The sequence below is a fragment of the Xyrauchen texanus genome, chromosome 6 (assembly GCF_025860055.1).
Source record: "Xyrauchen texanus isolate HMW12.3.18 chromosome 6, RBS_HiC_50CHRs, whole genome shotgun sequence".
Lineage (NCBI taxonomy): Eukaryota > Metazoa > Chordata > Actinopteri > Cypriniformes > Catostomidae > Xyrauchen > Xyrauchen texanus.
This window is the reverse complement of record NC_068281.1, coordinates 16,363,517-16,378,415: the sequence shown is the minus strand read 5'-3', so window position 1 is coordinate 16,378,415 and position 14,899 is coordinate 16,363,517.

Below are 14,899 nucleotides of genomic sequence, written 5' to 3'. Positions count from 1 at the left end.
TACTGTAATGGGACTGCTCTAAATTACTGTTAATGCATATAATTAATATAATGAATTGGATCTCCATGTATTTTCATATACAGTAGCAACATGATCAGTGATAGGATCAGGTGAGTTTCATACAGGCTTGAGTACAGTGTAAAGGTTTCTGTTACTGTGGGCACCATTGCACTACAGCAGCTGCCACTTTAGTTTTGGAGTTCTCCAGGTCATGTTATGTCTTGTCCTTATGAGCTTCAGCAGAAAGTCGGTCCTTCTGTGCTGGAGCCACAGTCTCAAATGTCATTAGGAGAAATTTTGGGGAAGTTTTGGGATACTGTCTGTGTAACAGAGTAAAAGTCTGTTAATTTAAAATAAATTAAGTTTCAAATTCCCAGCCACACCAACACAGCGAGAAAGACACAAGAAATTATATAATATATATATATATATATAAAAAAAAAAAAAAAAAGTATTTTAAGAGTTAAGTTGACAATAACATCGCAAAAACCCAGGGAGACAATAAAACCATAGATTGTCCAATGTTCTGTCCCAGGGTGAACCAATACCCGAGTCCAGTCCAGCCTGGAGTCAGCTCCATGTACCACTGTCCGGCGCACAATATCTTGCTTCAGCGGGACTTCAAACAGCCTATTCCAAATCCAGAGCCAGGAATTCCGCGGTGCCGCTCCGCTTCGCTTCGCTTCGCTTCGCTTCTGTCAGTGGAGAAATCGTAAAATCAATGGGCAGCCTGCTCGTAGCCGGTGTTCCTTCACAGAAATGAACAACTACTAAACGACTCCTTTAGCTCGAATGCAAAGAAATCGCGCACACACACACACGCATCAGTGTGGGAGAAAAAGAACCACTTCCCTTTAGTCGGAGCTTTGTGAGCGTTGATACTGTAAAGTCCAAGAGTCGGCTCCACCAAGGCACAAAAGATCCAGACAGCAGCAACACCGAGGGGAAAGAAGATTCGCAAACCAGTCCGCTACCACACACCGCCCATCCGTCCACAGCGTTTCACTCGTCGGTAAGAGATCTAGCCTCCTTTTATTAGGAATGATCTAATCAGCTGGAAAATTAGATCGCTGATGGGAACGGGGTTCTACAGGTGTGTCAATTAGTGTTTGTTGTTGCAGTTTGTGAAAGAGGGAAAACAGTACTATCAAATGTCCAGCAACATCACAGCAAACCGTAAGGAAAAACACAGCAAACAAATAAAGTTTTTAAAAGAAACAAAAATCACTATATTAATCAATAATAATTCCCAAATTTAAATAAGGTTAACCATCAATCACACTGCTCCACTAGTTTTATATTATGACATATGTACCACTGAAAATTGTTATTATTACTTCCACTGAAGTTGCAGGAAAGAGTTTTCTCGTTTTCTCCATCTAAAACATTATTTTTAGTGGAGAGTGATGTGATTCTAACTGCTACAAAATTATCTGGAAAAAAGACAACAAAATATGAACAAGAACAACATTTCTGAAGAGTTTGTAAATTCAGGTAAATCATGTATATGCTCAACAACAACTTTGTATAAATAATAGTCATATAATCACCTGTAAAATCTGTCATAAATGTAAAGAAAAGAAACATAATTATGACTGAATATTACATTATCTTGTGATTTGTATGAGTGTTGAGCTCATTATGACATTCAGAGTTGAGCAGAGCGCCCTCTTCTGGGTGACGGCTGAGCAATATTTCTTTTAGGCATCTAACACATTCAAACTTTCTTGAATAATATGTTTTGGACAGTTATTTAACACTGATTTTTGTAATTATTTCTGCTGGGTTAATCTAATGTCTTTCAACTCTGGTTTATTACACCTCAGGTTTTTGTACAGTGTTCCCAGGTTTCCTGTCACTGTGGGCTCCAGGGCACAGTAGTACAAAGCAGAGTCTGTTTCTTCAGCAGAGGAGATCGTAAGATCCACACGTTTTATGCCTTTATCAGCTTTTGCTGACAGATGAAGTGAAGCATCAGATGCTTCTGATGAATATTCTGTGACAAGAATGAGGAACTCTGGTCGAGATCTCTGATATTGACGATACCATTGCAGATTGTTTACATTGCCGCTGTAGTTACAGGAGAGAATCACATTTTCACCTCTGAAAATATGTTTATCAGAGGATAATGGTATTATTGTGTTTGCAGAGGAATCCCCTGTTAAAAAAATAAAATGCATCTTTTATTTATTATGCAGAAGACAGATTTACTCATCAAAATTAACTTTGTCCATGTGTTATATTCTCTGGCGTTAATTGTTTGTCTTTGATGATGATGATTCACTGACAACTGGAACATATCTTACCTATGAATAATGAAAATGATATCCAACAAAAGAGAAACATGATGGATGATCTTCAGAGGAGTGATGACAAATTTAAAGTAGGATGATTTTAAATCAGCCCCTTGTACTGTACGTGTATACCCTTTTAGAGAAAGCTCCACCCTCTCTCTGACTATTCTTACTCTGATAATAGGATTGCCTCAAACTTCAAATTGATTTATTCATGATGGATTATAGATGCAGTACAAGATTAACTTTAGAACACAGTTTAAAGGAGAATAGATGTTCATCATATATTTTCTAATGTAAGAAGTGTGTCATATGTTTGTGTACAGCGTAGAAGGGTTTCCTTTTACTGTGGGCACCACTGCACAGTAGTATATTGCAGCATCCATCACTTCAGTTTTGGAGATTCTCCATGTCCAGTTGTTTCTTGTCCTTTTGAGCTTCAGCAACAAGTCGGTCCTTCTGTTCTGGAGCCACATTCTTCAGTCTTGTGATTCTGCCTGTACCATTGCAGACTATAGTAGTTGCTGGAAAGAGTAACCTTTTCTCCTTCTAAAATAAGCCTTTCAGAAGAGATTGATATTATTTGATTTGCAAAGACACGTTTTGGAATGGAAGAAGAAAAAAATAAACATCTTAAATCACTTTCAGGAGTTGCATCTGTCCGTCAATGTACATCTTTTATTGGACTATAGTTTCTTGTAAATACAGCACTAGATATATTATCACATGTGTTTACCTGTAAGAAGTGCCAAAACTGTGAGGTAAAATAACATATTTATGACTGAAGGAGATCATACACACAATGACGTTTAGAGCAACACAAAGAAGGTCAGAAGGTTAGCAGGTCCCCTGTATAATGTATAACAGCCAGGCGCGGAGCATTGCCCCCCCTGGTGGCTGAAACGGGTAATTGCATTTTTTCAACAAAAAAACATATTGCATTGTTTAAAAAAAAGATATTATAAATATTTTAAATAAAACAAAACAACTAAATGGTGGTAGGTAATACATCTGATTTTATATACTGCTTTGGTAAAAAAAAAATCAGGGCTCTGGGTCATGTGATAGGCTAACGTAAATCCAGCGATTCTCAGCTACCATGTAATAGCGCAGTTATGTGGTCGGACTCGTTACACCAAAATATGGGCATAAGGAGATTTTTAAAACGTCGAGCTCCAAATGACACAAATAGTCAGTCATCGGGATCTAAGGATACAACACAAACAACAGTAACCGATGATGACGATATGCAAACAGACACTGCTGTGAAATTGGAGGGAACACCGAGCAGCTCTGGATCAGCAGCAGCAACCGCTAGCAGTCCTGACGTTCACTCCACGCCCACAGATGCGCTAGCTGCAGGTAACCCCAACAAAGATGATCTTGGAGAAAAACACAGCTGTCCCAAATGTTTCATGAAGTAGGCTACAACAAAATGCGAAATATAACTTTGCCACAATGTGTTTCAAAAGTGGAGAGTATTGTGTGACTGTTAATTTTTCCCTCTCAAAATGTTTTAAGTGTTTCATGAAGTACAACAAAATGCGAAATATAGGCCTAACTTGTTTTTTAATCCCTCTCATTACCACAATGTGTTTTGAAAAAGGAAAGAAAAACTTTAAAAAACTTTTCGTTTTGGATGAAGATAATATTTTAACAGTGCAAAAGTGGTCCACATTTCATTGATCCTAATTGTGTCCGAAGTTCCGAACGAAGATGCGATGCGAAGTCAAGTGGCTGTTTATGCGAAGTTCTACCGGTTTACAAATATGATTGTATTGTAGGCCTACTGTTTTTTTCTTGGGTTAAAAATAAATATGTGTTTATTTAGCATGTTTGTTTTGTCCATATGTGCTAGTGCTGAGTTCCCCAATAGACCTTTTTCACAGACGGCGATGACGCGTTTCCGCCTTATGTAGCAGCGTAAATCTCACGAATAATTTTATTTTATTAATTTTTAAAATATTGAGAGTAAATTTATAACATTATGCTTTGTGTTATATTACCATGGAATTCGTTAAAAATTAATTACCACAGCTGTGAGGGGGTTTCTATTAAAGCTGTTGAGGGAGTGACAGTAAATTTGGCATCATCTGAAATTTTAACGTCTTATTCCACCACTCTCTATTTTTCTCCTTTTCTGGAAAGTCATTCAAACGTAATAGTTGATTTTTTCTTTTGGTCTTGGGGCAAATGGGTAAGTGAAAATAATATTTGCTGTGATCTCCCATTCACCGCTGTCGAAGTTTACCCTGCAATCGTTTACTTCCGCGTTCCAAAACCTGGAGTGTGAAAAAGGTCTATTGATAAGCCATGCAGGTCCCAGCTGCTACAATGATTTTTTTTTTTTTTTGCCCCCCCTGGCTCGAATGTCAAACTCCGCCTATGATAACAGCATTAGCTGAGAGAATGTCTGTCATACTGTCTGCAAGCAAAATGAACATTATAACTGAACTATACCCAAATTAATTAAAATTAAAATCGAAATCAAACAATTATATTAAGATGTATTGCTTTATATCAAATCCTGACATTTGTATTGCAGTAAATATCGTATCGTGAGGTGGTTGGCGATACCCAGCCCTAATGGGTTCGATGAAGCATCGTTCTTTGTGTGGAAAATAAGGAACTCTGTCTGGTTTGGATCTGGGATATTTTAGATACCATTTGAAGCTGGGAGCAACGTCACAGTAATTGCAAGAGACAATAGCACTTTCTCCAACTAAAGCATGCATTTCTGATGAGAGAGCTTCTATTGTATATGCATGAGCATTCTCTGTGAAAGAAGAGGAGAGAACATTTATTAAACTCCCATTAAAATTTAAACTGCAGTATTAATATGAATAATTCTAGACTACTGTAAACATGGTGGTTGTTCAGTAAACAATTGAATTCTGAAAGTGTCCCCCTCAACCTTAAATCAGCCACATTTAGCTTGAGATTGCAAACAAATTAGGCTGCAGAATGCTGCAGCTATGTTCATACAGAATGTGTTTTCACTGGTGAACAGTCATAGAAATAGACTAAATTTATAAAGAATACATTTGCCTTAAATTACAGGGTTAGTCCCAAATTACTACAATGAAACAGCCTCTAGAGACAAACTCAGAAGAGTGCCCTCCTGTGGGTAATTAAGTTACTGGAGTTGTTATAGATTCCAGCTCAAGTTTACTATTTGCATATTGTTTCTCTCTGATGATCTTATCTGTGTCTGTCAAGAGATGCATTTTTATCTATTTATTTTATTTATTTATTTTTTAACGTGTAGACGTGTTTATTTACTTGAATTTATTTGGTTACACTTATTAGTCAATGTGTTACTGTTGTTCAATGAAATTGGAAAAGGTGTCAAATTGAAATTGAATGTATTGTTTGGTTTACTTTGATAATCTCAGCTATTAAAGCTTGTTGTCAAATGCATTTAGCATATATCAGGTTTTTGTACAGTGTTCCCAGGTTTCCTGTCACTGTGGGCTCCAGGGCACAGTAGTACAGAGCAGAGTCTGTTTCTTCAACAGAGGAGATCGTAAGATCCACACGTTTTATGCCTTTATCAGCTTTTGCTGACAGACGAAGTGAAGCATCAGATTCATTAAAAAATTCTGTGACAAGAATGAGGAACTCTGGTCGAGATCTCTGATATTGACGATACCATTGCAGATTTTGTACATCACCACTATAGTTACAGGAAAGAATCACATTTTCTCCTCTGAAAATCTTCTTTTCAGAGGATAATGGTAGTATTGTGTTTGCAAAAGAATGTCCTGTAAAAAAGAAACACTTATTTATTAATGAATTATAATGCAGAAGACTGCAGAGATTTGAGAAGTAAAAAAGTCATCATATGCTTTAAATTAAGCCTCATACCACATTCTCTGACTTTTCTCTTTCTTTATCAAGATATTGAATTTTGGAACACATCTTACCTATGGATAATAAAAATGATACCCAACAAAAAGTAAACATGATGGATGGTCTTCAGAGAAGAAGTGATGTCAGAGTCAAAGTGACTTTGAATCAACCCTTTGTGTAAGCTCCACCCTCTGCCTGAATCTTCATATTCTCTGATAAAAACTTTGCTAGTCTCTATATGACAGAACATATCACATTGATGCATATTAGAAGATGCTTGAATGTTAATGCTATGATGTCTGTTTTTATCCATTTGTTTCAAAGGATATTTGAAACTCATATTTATTGTTGTCCTTGGTGCTGATTTGACAAAATAGATAAGCCAGTTTCCTTGTTTTAAAGGTGCACTTTACTAAATTGATCAAATACAAAATGGAAAATAAAGTGTTCTTTTAAATAATCCTGCAAATCTAAGGACGCCTACAGGAATTGTATTTACAGATAGGTTAATTCAATACTGCTTTTGAGCCACAACAGTTCAAATTGTGACTGATACTATTTCACATACAATTGATATACTATTACAACACAAATCAAACCTTTAGAAAGGTTACAGGAGAGAAGGTCTTGTTCAGATATTTTTCTAATGTAAAGAGTGTCATATGTTTTTGTACAGTGTAGAAGGGTTTCCTGTTACTGTGGGCTCCAGGGCACAGTAGTATATTGCAGCATCTGTCACTTCAGATTTGGAGATCTCCAGGTCAAGTTGTTTCTTGTCCTTATGAGCTTCAGCAGAAAGTCGGTCCTTTTGTGCTGGAGCCACATTCTCAAATGTCATTAGGAGAAATTCTGGGGCAGTGTTGGGATACTGTCTGTACCACTGAAAATTTTGATTATTACTTCCACTGTAGTTGCAGGAAAGAGTAACTTTTTCTCCTTCTAAAACATGCTTTTCAGTAGAGATTGATGTTATTGGATTTGCAAAAACACTTTCTGTGAGAAAAAGATCAAAAACAAAAGAAAAGAAAAAAAGTAATTTAATCCAAGTTCAGGAGTAGCATCTGTCCTTTGATGTAAATATTTTATAGCATTGTAGTCTTCAGAATATACAGTGCAAGATATATTAACATATGACTTCAAATGTAAAAAGTAGGTACCTGAAAGAAGTGCAGATACTGTAAGGTAAAATAACATCATTATGACAGGAGGAGATCATACACACATTGACATTTAGAGCAACACACGAGCTGAGAACTGTTTATGAACTCATTCTGAACTGTTTTTCTAAGCTCCACCCAATGAATAGTGAAACTGTTGATATCTTTACCACAGGTACAACCCACAGTAAATATATGAAGAAATTATATAAATATATACAGTATATATTGAAAATTGCATTTGGATATTACGTATTTTATTTTTCTTATATCTACATTAACCAATGTACAGAGGACATGAGCATCAAAGATCTCCAAATCTCGATACATTAACAGTGTCTAGAAGCACCGCTGAATTTTTTGGATTTGGTTTCTTCTGAGATGTAAAGTAGAACAGTTGAATCGCGTTTTGTGGTCCTACGAGTCCCGGATTCAAATGTTTTTTTGGAAAAATAAAAATAAAAAACAGCCATTGTTTCTTAGGTCAAAAAGGAAAACTGCACAATGTGGCAACGAAGGCCCCATATAATTGTGCAGCAGAAGAACTGCATAATTGAAAAATGGGGGAAAATTCTGCTTACTATTGTTAAAAAACGTTTGTGTTTAGAGTCCAAAGCTTTATACATTTGCTTAGAAGAAATTGTGATGTTGCATAGAGGTAAACACTTCACTCTTCCCATTTATTTGGAGCAAGTTGCAATCATCTGATTCAAAATGTGAGTATTTAAAAAAAATCACAGGGTAAAACATCAAATAATGTGTTGTTTTAGTGCTTTCTATTTACAAATTTACATATGACTCCTTTTATTTTATTAGCATTTTCAATACTGTGTCCAAACATTTTCAGAATTGGGGTTGTCGATATTAACATAATATTGTAAATGAGCTCATAGTGTCAGAATCTGATTGTCTGTGTGATCCGATATGTGCATCTCCACTATTGCATAATCAGTCCTACACAACATCACAAACTCCACCTCTGATACCAATGCATGTCTGGATACAAACATGATGGAAATTATAATGAGATGATGGCAAAATATGTGTCAGAATAAGCTAGTCTGTTTTAGATTCTCTAATTCAAAAACTTGTGAAAGAGCACCAACCCCTGGATTTCTGAGCAACTTTTTTTACTCTCATGATGCTGAACTGTATCAGCTTGTTTTCTTTGATCTGTGACAGGGCAGAGTTGAAGAATGGACAAGTTTTTGGATAAATTGAACACATATTCGATAATATTGATAAAATTGTGCATTTTCATAGATTTTATTGTTGATAATCTTTGTGCCATCATACTTTTTTCACAGCTATGTCTTAAAAAAAAAAATGCTGCAGAATTGTACATATAGGGCACGACATTGCATCTTACATCATTATATTACTGTACAACAGGAGTTTGTTTTTTCTTTTTGCTGTTGTAATAGCTCCAGGATCAGAGAAAGAATAGGCCAAGGTTATTGCCTTTCAGGTTTTTGTACAGTGTAGAAGGGTTTCCTGTTACTGTGGGCTCCAGGGCACAGTAGTATATTGCAGCATCTGTCCCTTCAGATTTGGAGATCTCCAGGTCCAGTTGTTTCTTGTCCTTATGAGCTTCAGCTGCAAGTCGGTCTTTCTGTGCTGGAGCCACATTCTCAAAAGTCATTAGGAGAAATTCTGGGGCAGTGTTGGGATACTGTCTGTACCATTGAAGACTATTAATATTATTTGCACTGTAGTTGCAGGAAAGAGTAACCTTTTCTCCTTCTAAAACATGCCTTTCATAAGAGAAGGATATAATTTGATTCGCAAAGACAATTTCTGGAAAGGAAGAAGAAAAAAAGAATATAGTTTCTTGTAAATACAGCACTAGATATATTATCACATGTGTTTACCTGTAAGAAGTGCCAAAACTGTGAGGTAAAATAACATATTTATGACTGAAGGAGATCATACACACAATGACGTTTAGAGCAACACAAAGAGCTACAGTAACTCATTCTGAACTGTTTTCTGCTGTACCAATTATCACAAAGCTCCACCCTATGAAACTTTGTGTTTATTCAGGGCAGTAAATTGGGTTAACATGCTGAAGACATCTTCCAAGCTTCCCAACAATTTTTGGTTCTCAGAACATTCTGGAAACATTAATTTATGGTTACAAAAAATAGAACCTAAAGAGAATGTTCCTAGAATGTTAGGAATTGGTTCCACCCAAAAATAAACAAATTCGAACCAAATGCTAATGTTAGGGGAATGTTCTGTGTTTGCTGTGTTTGCCTTAATTCCAGCCCACAGTAAAGATATGAAGAAATGATGTGTAATTATTCTTGAAATATGATTATGCTCTTCTTTGAGCGTTTAAAGAACTAATCATTCTTGCTACAATGAGTTTTGTCTAGTTTCTGTCTAATCTGTTCTTCTTTCCAAGTGAGCAAGTGTTATCATTTCCCCCTTTTGACTATTACAATTTTAGTGTATATATATATATATATACACTAAAATTGTAATAGTACACACCCGATCCCGTATTATGCTAATCAAGCCTCCCGAGAGGGATAAAGGTCGACTGCAGAGGATCGTCATGGGAGAGAGAGATAGTTTACTGGACATGTCCGTCATGTGTGTGTGTTTGTCTTTTGTTTAAGTTTTATATTAAACTATTATTTATATTGACAAGCCGGTTCTCGCCTGCTCCTTTCCATTGATCTCTTTACAATACACACACACACACACACACACACACACACACAAACATATAAATATGTATATATATATATATATATATACACACATACATACACATTGTTAAAAAATAGAGGATGTACATGATGTACAATGTGTCAGTATTACAATTGAATTATTAATTATTGCACTGCCCAATTTTCAGTGTTAAATTTGAACAATATGCACTTATTTTTTCATTGTGTAGAGAAAAATTGTGTTTATGCATTGTAATTACTAATGTAACAGACATTTTACTGATCAGAACTTGATATGAATTGTTACTGTAATGGGACTAGCTCTAAATTACTGTTAATGCATATAACTGATATAATGAATTGGATCTCCATGTATTTTCATTTACAGTAGCAACAGGATCAGTGATAGGATCAGGTGAGTTTCATACAGGCTTGATTACAGTGTAAAAGGGTTTCTGTTACTGTGGGCACCATTGCACATAGTGTATTGCAGCATCTGCCACTTTAGTTTTGGAGTTCTCCAGGTCAAGTTATGTCTTGCTCTTATGAGCTTCAGCAGAAAGTCGGTCCTTCTGTGCTGGAGCCACATTCTCAAAAGTTATTGGGAGAAATTCTGGGGAAGTGTTGGGATTCTGCCTGTACCATTGAAAATTGTTATTAATACTTCCACTGTAGTTGCAGGAAAGAGTAACATTTTCTCCATCTAAAACATTATTTTTAGTGGAGAGTGACGCTTTTCTAACTGCAACAAAATTATCTGGAAAAAAGACAACAAAATATGAACAAGAACAACATTACTGAACTGTTTGTAAATTCAGGTAAATAAAGCATATGCTCAAAAACATGTTTAACTTTGTATTAATAATAGTCAATTAATCACCTGTAAAAACGGTCATAAATGTAAAGTAAAGAAACATCATTATGATTGAATATTACATTATATTGTGATTTTTATGAGTGTTGAGCTCATTATGACATTCAGAGTTGAGCACAGCGCCCTCTTCTGGGTGACTGCTGAGCAACATTTCAGTTAGACATCTAACACATTCAAATTTTCTTGATTAATATGTTTTGGACAGGTATTTTTCACTGATTATTGTAATTATTTCTGCTGGGTTAATCTAATGTCTTTCAACTCTGGTTTATTACACCTCAGGTTTTTGTACAGTGTTCCCAGGTTTCCTGTCACTGTGGGCTGCAGGGCACAGTAGTACAGAGCAGAGTCTGTTTCTTCAACAGGGGAGATCGTAAGATCCACACGTTTTATGCCATTATCAGCTTTTGCTGACAGACGAAGTGAAGCATCAGATGCATTAGAAAATTCTGTGACAAGAATGAGGAACTCTGGTCGAGATCTCTGATATTGACGATACCATTGCAGATTGTTTACATTGCCGCTGTAGTTACAGGAGAGAATCACATGTTCTCCTCTGAAAATCTTCTTTTCAGAGGATAATGCTGCCCTGCAAAAGCAAAAGACCTTAACTCACTAGAGTGTGAAACTGAGAAAAATGACTTTAAAGTTTCTGTTTTGTCCAGACAAAAGTATTATGGGTAGGACTCCCAAAATTTCACAACTAGTTGCTATACTGAAGAAATGTTTGTATGCAAAAACTCTTGAGCTCAAAATTGACCTTTGACCCTTGTTTGGCAGTTAATGTACTCTGCCTTTGTATCATGTGCCAAAAATCAGGAGTCATGCAAAGGCAAAAGGCCATAACTGACATATAATCAATATTTACTTGTTGTTCACCATACTTACATCCATTATAAGAACACCTAACCAAGGTCTAGTCATCATGGTATTTGTTTTAAATTATATAGAAGACCTTTGGTTGTTCCTATTTAGTGCTATAATGATCAGGATAGTGCGGCAACACAGACACAGTTAAACAGTATAACAGATAAGTTAATTTGCAGTACAGTATGTACAGTATGAATAAATACAATAAATATTTTCACAATAAAGATAATTTAATTATAATTGAATACAAAGGTATATGTATTTAAATGCAAGATATAGAGTAATAATTAATTAAACATTGGACCAATACGTTAGAGATTAGAGACTGCTCATTCCAAGTTTTTTACTGCACCCAAATAAAATCTTACTGAAAGCTAATTTTTTGAGATATCAACCTAAAATTTGGAACACAACTTGTCCATAGGTATATATGACAAAGCATTCTTGAAATACAACCATTTAAGTTTGGATAGTGATTTTCATGTCTATGCGAAAAAAGGGGGAGGGGTGACAGTTAAAGGGTTAAGGGTTAAGGGCCACCAAACTGCTCAAGATGCTCAGTCAACGAACTCGACTTGGATTACTACTTTTTAATTCTGAGATATATAGACAGAGTATACCGAAAAAAGTTGGAATTACTTTTACTATTTAGGTTAGCCTACTTTGTACGGACGTTAGCGTATAACCAGCTGTAAAATCTGACGTGAACACCTGCAAGAAGGAAATATGGCTCAAACATGTATGGATTGTTGTGGATACAGCAGATGACGTGCATTGCTATGGATTATATCTTCTATGGATTATATCGGATTACATGGAAAGGTAGGATGCCTCTGTATTTAATATTTGGTTTTCAGCATCTGATGTGAGGCGAGTGTCAGCGTCAACGTTAGCGCTAATTTACGTGACACAGATTAAATTTAGCAAGCTCCGGGCTGTCACTGACATTGACAGATCTGAACCATCGCCCTATCACATCGCTATCACAGAGTAATAATACAAACAAGCAGTCGGCGGTCTACACTTTATTTCAAAGATGTATCGTGTGTATGTTACGCGGTTTGGTGACAATAAAAGAGCGGTAATCTTTGACAGTATGACAAAGCCAGAGTACAGTAACATCACAGCGGCACCGTAACATCTCTCTTGATGCCAGGCGAAACAAAGTCAGAACACCTTAACTAAACTTCAGCGTGCCGGAACAAAGGCTAAGAACCGTAACAACTGTTACGGCGTTCTGCTGTGGTTTCTCGTATGGTTTTGGATGTTACGGTTGTCATAGCCCTTTAATTTCTCATTAAAACAATCAAATTGACTCACGATATTTATTCACATGATAAAGGAGGTCTTGAATACCCCAAAAATGACATTAACTCATTTTTGACCAAACATGATGTTATGGCGTTTTGTTTTGTTTGGCAGAATGGTAGAATTGTGTTTGCAAAAGAATGTCCTGTAAAAAAGAAACACTTATTTATTAATGAATTATAATGCAGAAGACTGCAGAGATTTGAGCAGAAAAAAGTCAGAATTTGCTTTAAATTAAGCCACATACCACATTCTCTGACTTTTCTCTTTCTTTATCAAGATATTGAATTTGGGAACACATCTTACCTATGGATAATAAAAATGATACCCAACAAAAAGTAAACATGATGAATGGTCTTCAGAGAAGAAGTGATGTCAGAGTCAAAGTGACTTTGAATCAACCCTTTGTGTAAGCTCCACCCTCTGCCTGAATCTTCATATTCTCTGATAAAAACTTTGCTAGTCTCTATATGACAGAACATATCACATTGATGCATATTAGAAGATGCTTGAATGTTAATGCTATGATGTCTGAAATAGATGTTTTTATCCATTTGTTTCAATGGATATTTGAAACTCATATTTATTGTTGTCCTTGGTGCTGATTTGACAAAATATATAAGCCAGTTCTTTGTTTTAAAGGTGCGCTTTACTAAATTGATCACCATATTCAAAATGGAAAATAAAGTGTTCTTTTAAATAATCCTGCAAATCTAAGGACGCCTACAGGAATTGTATTTACAGATAGGTTAATTCAATACTGCTTTTGAGCCACAACAGTTCAAATTGTGACTGATACTATTTCACATACAATTGATATACTATTACAACACAAATCAAACCTTTAGAAAGGTTACAGGAGAGAAGGTCTTGTTCAGATATTTTTCTAATGTAAAGAGTGTCATATGTTTTTGTAGAGCATAGGAGGGTTTCCTGTTACTGTGGGCTCCAGGGCACAGTAGTATATTGCAGCATCTGTCACTTCAGATTTGGAGATCTCCAGGTCAAGTTGTTTCTTGTCCTTATGAGCTTTAGCAGCAATTCGGTCCTTTTGTGCTGGAGCCACATTCTCAAAAGTCATTAGGAGAAATTCTGGGGCAGTGTTGGGATACTGTCTGTACCACTGAAAATAGTTAATATTACTTCCACTGTAGTTGCAGGAAAGAGTAACTTTTTCTCCTTCTAAAACATGCTTTTCAGTAGAGATTGATGTTATTGGATTTGCAAAAACACTTTCTGGGGAAAAAGATCAAAAAGTAATTTAATCCAAGTCCAGGAGTTGCATCTGTCCATTAATGTAAATATTTTATAGCATTATAGTCTTCAAAATATACAGTGCAAGATATATTAACATATGAATTTAAATGTAAAAAGTAGGTACCTGAAAGAAGTGCAGATACTGTAAGGTAAAATAACATCATTATGACAGGAGGAGATCATACACACATTGACATTTAGAGCAACACACGAGCTGAGAACTGTTTATGAACTCATTCTGAACTGTTTTTCTAAGCTCCACCCAATGAATAGTGAAACTGTTGATATCTTTGCCACAGGTCCAACCCACAGTAAATATATGAAGAAATTATATAAATATATACATTATATATTGAAAATTGCATTTTGATATTACGTATTTTATTTTTCTTATATCTACATTAACCAATGTACAGAGGACATGAGCATCAAAGATCTCCAAATCTCGATACATTAATAGTGTCTAGAAGCACCGCTGATTTTTCTGGATTTGGTTTCTTCTGAGATGTAAAGTAGAACAGTCGAATCGCGTTTTGTGGTCCGACAAGTCCCGGTTTCAAATGGTTTTTGGAAAGAAAAACAAAAACAGCCGTTGTGTTCTCCAGGCCA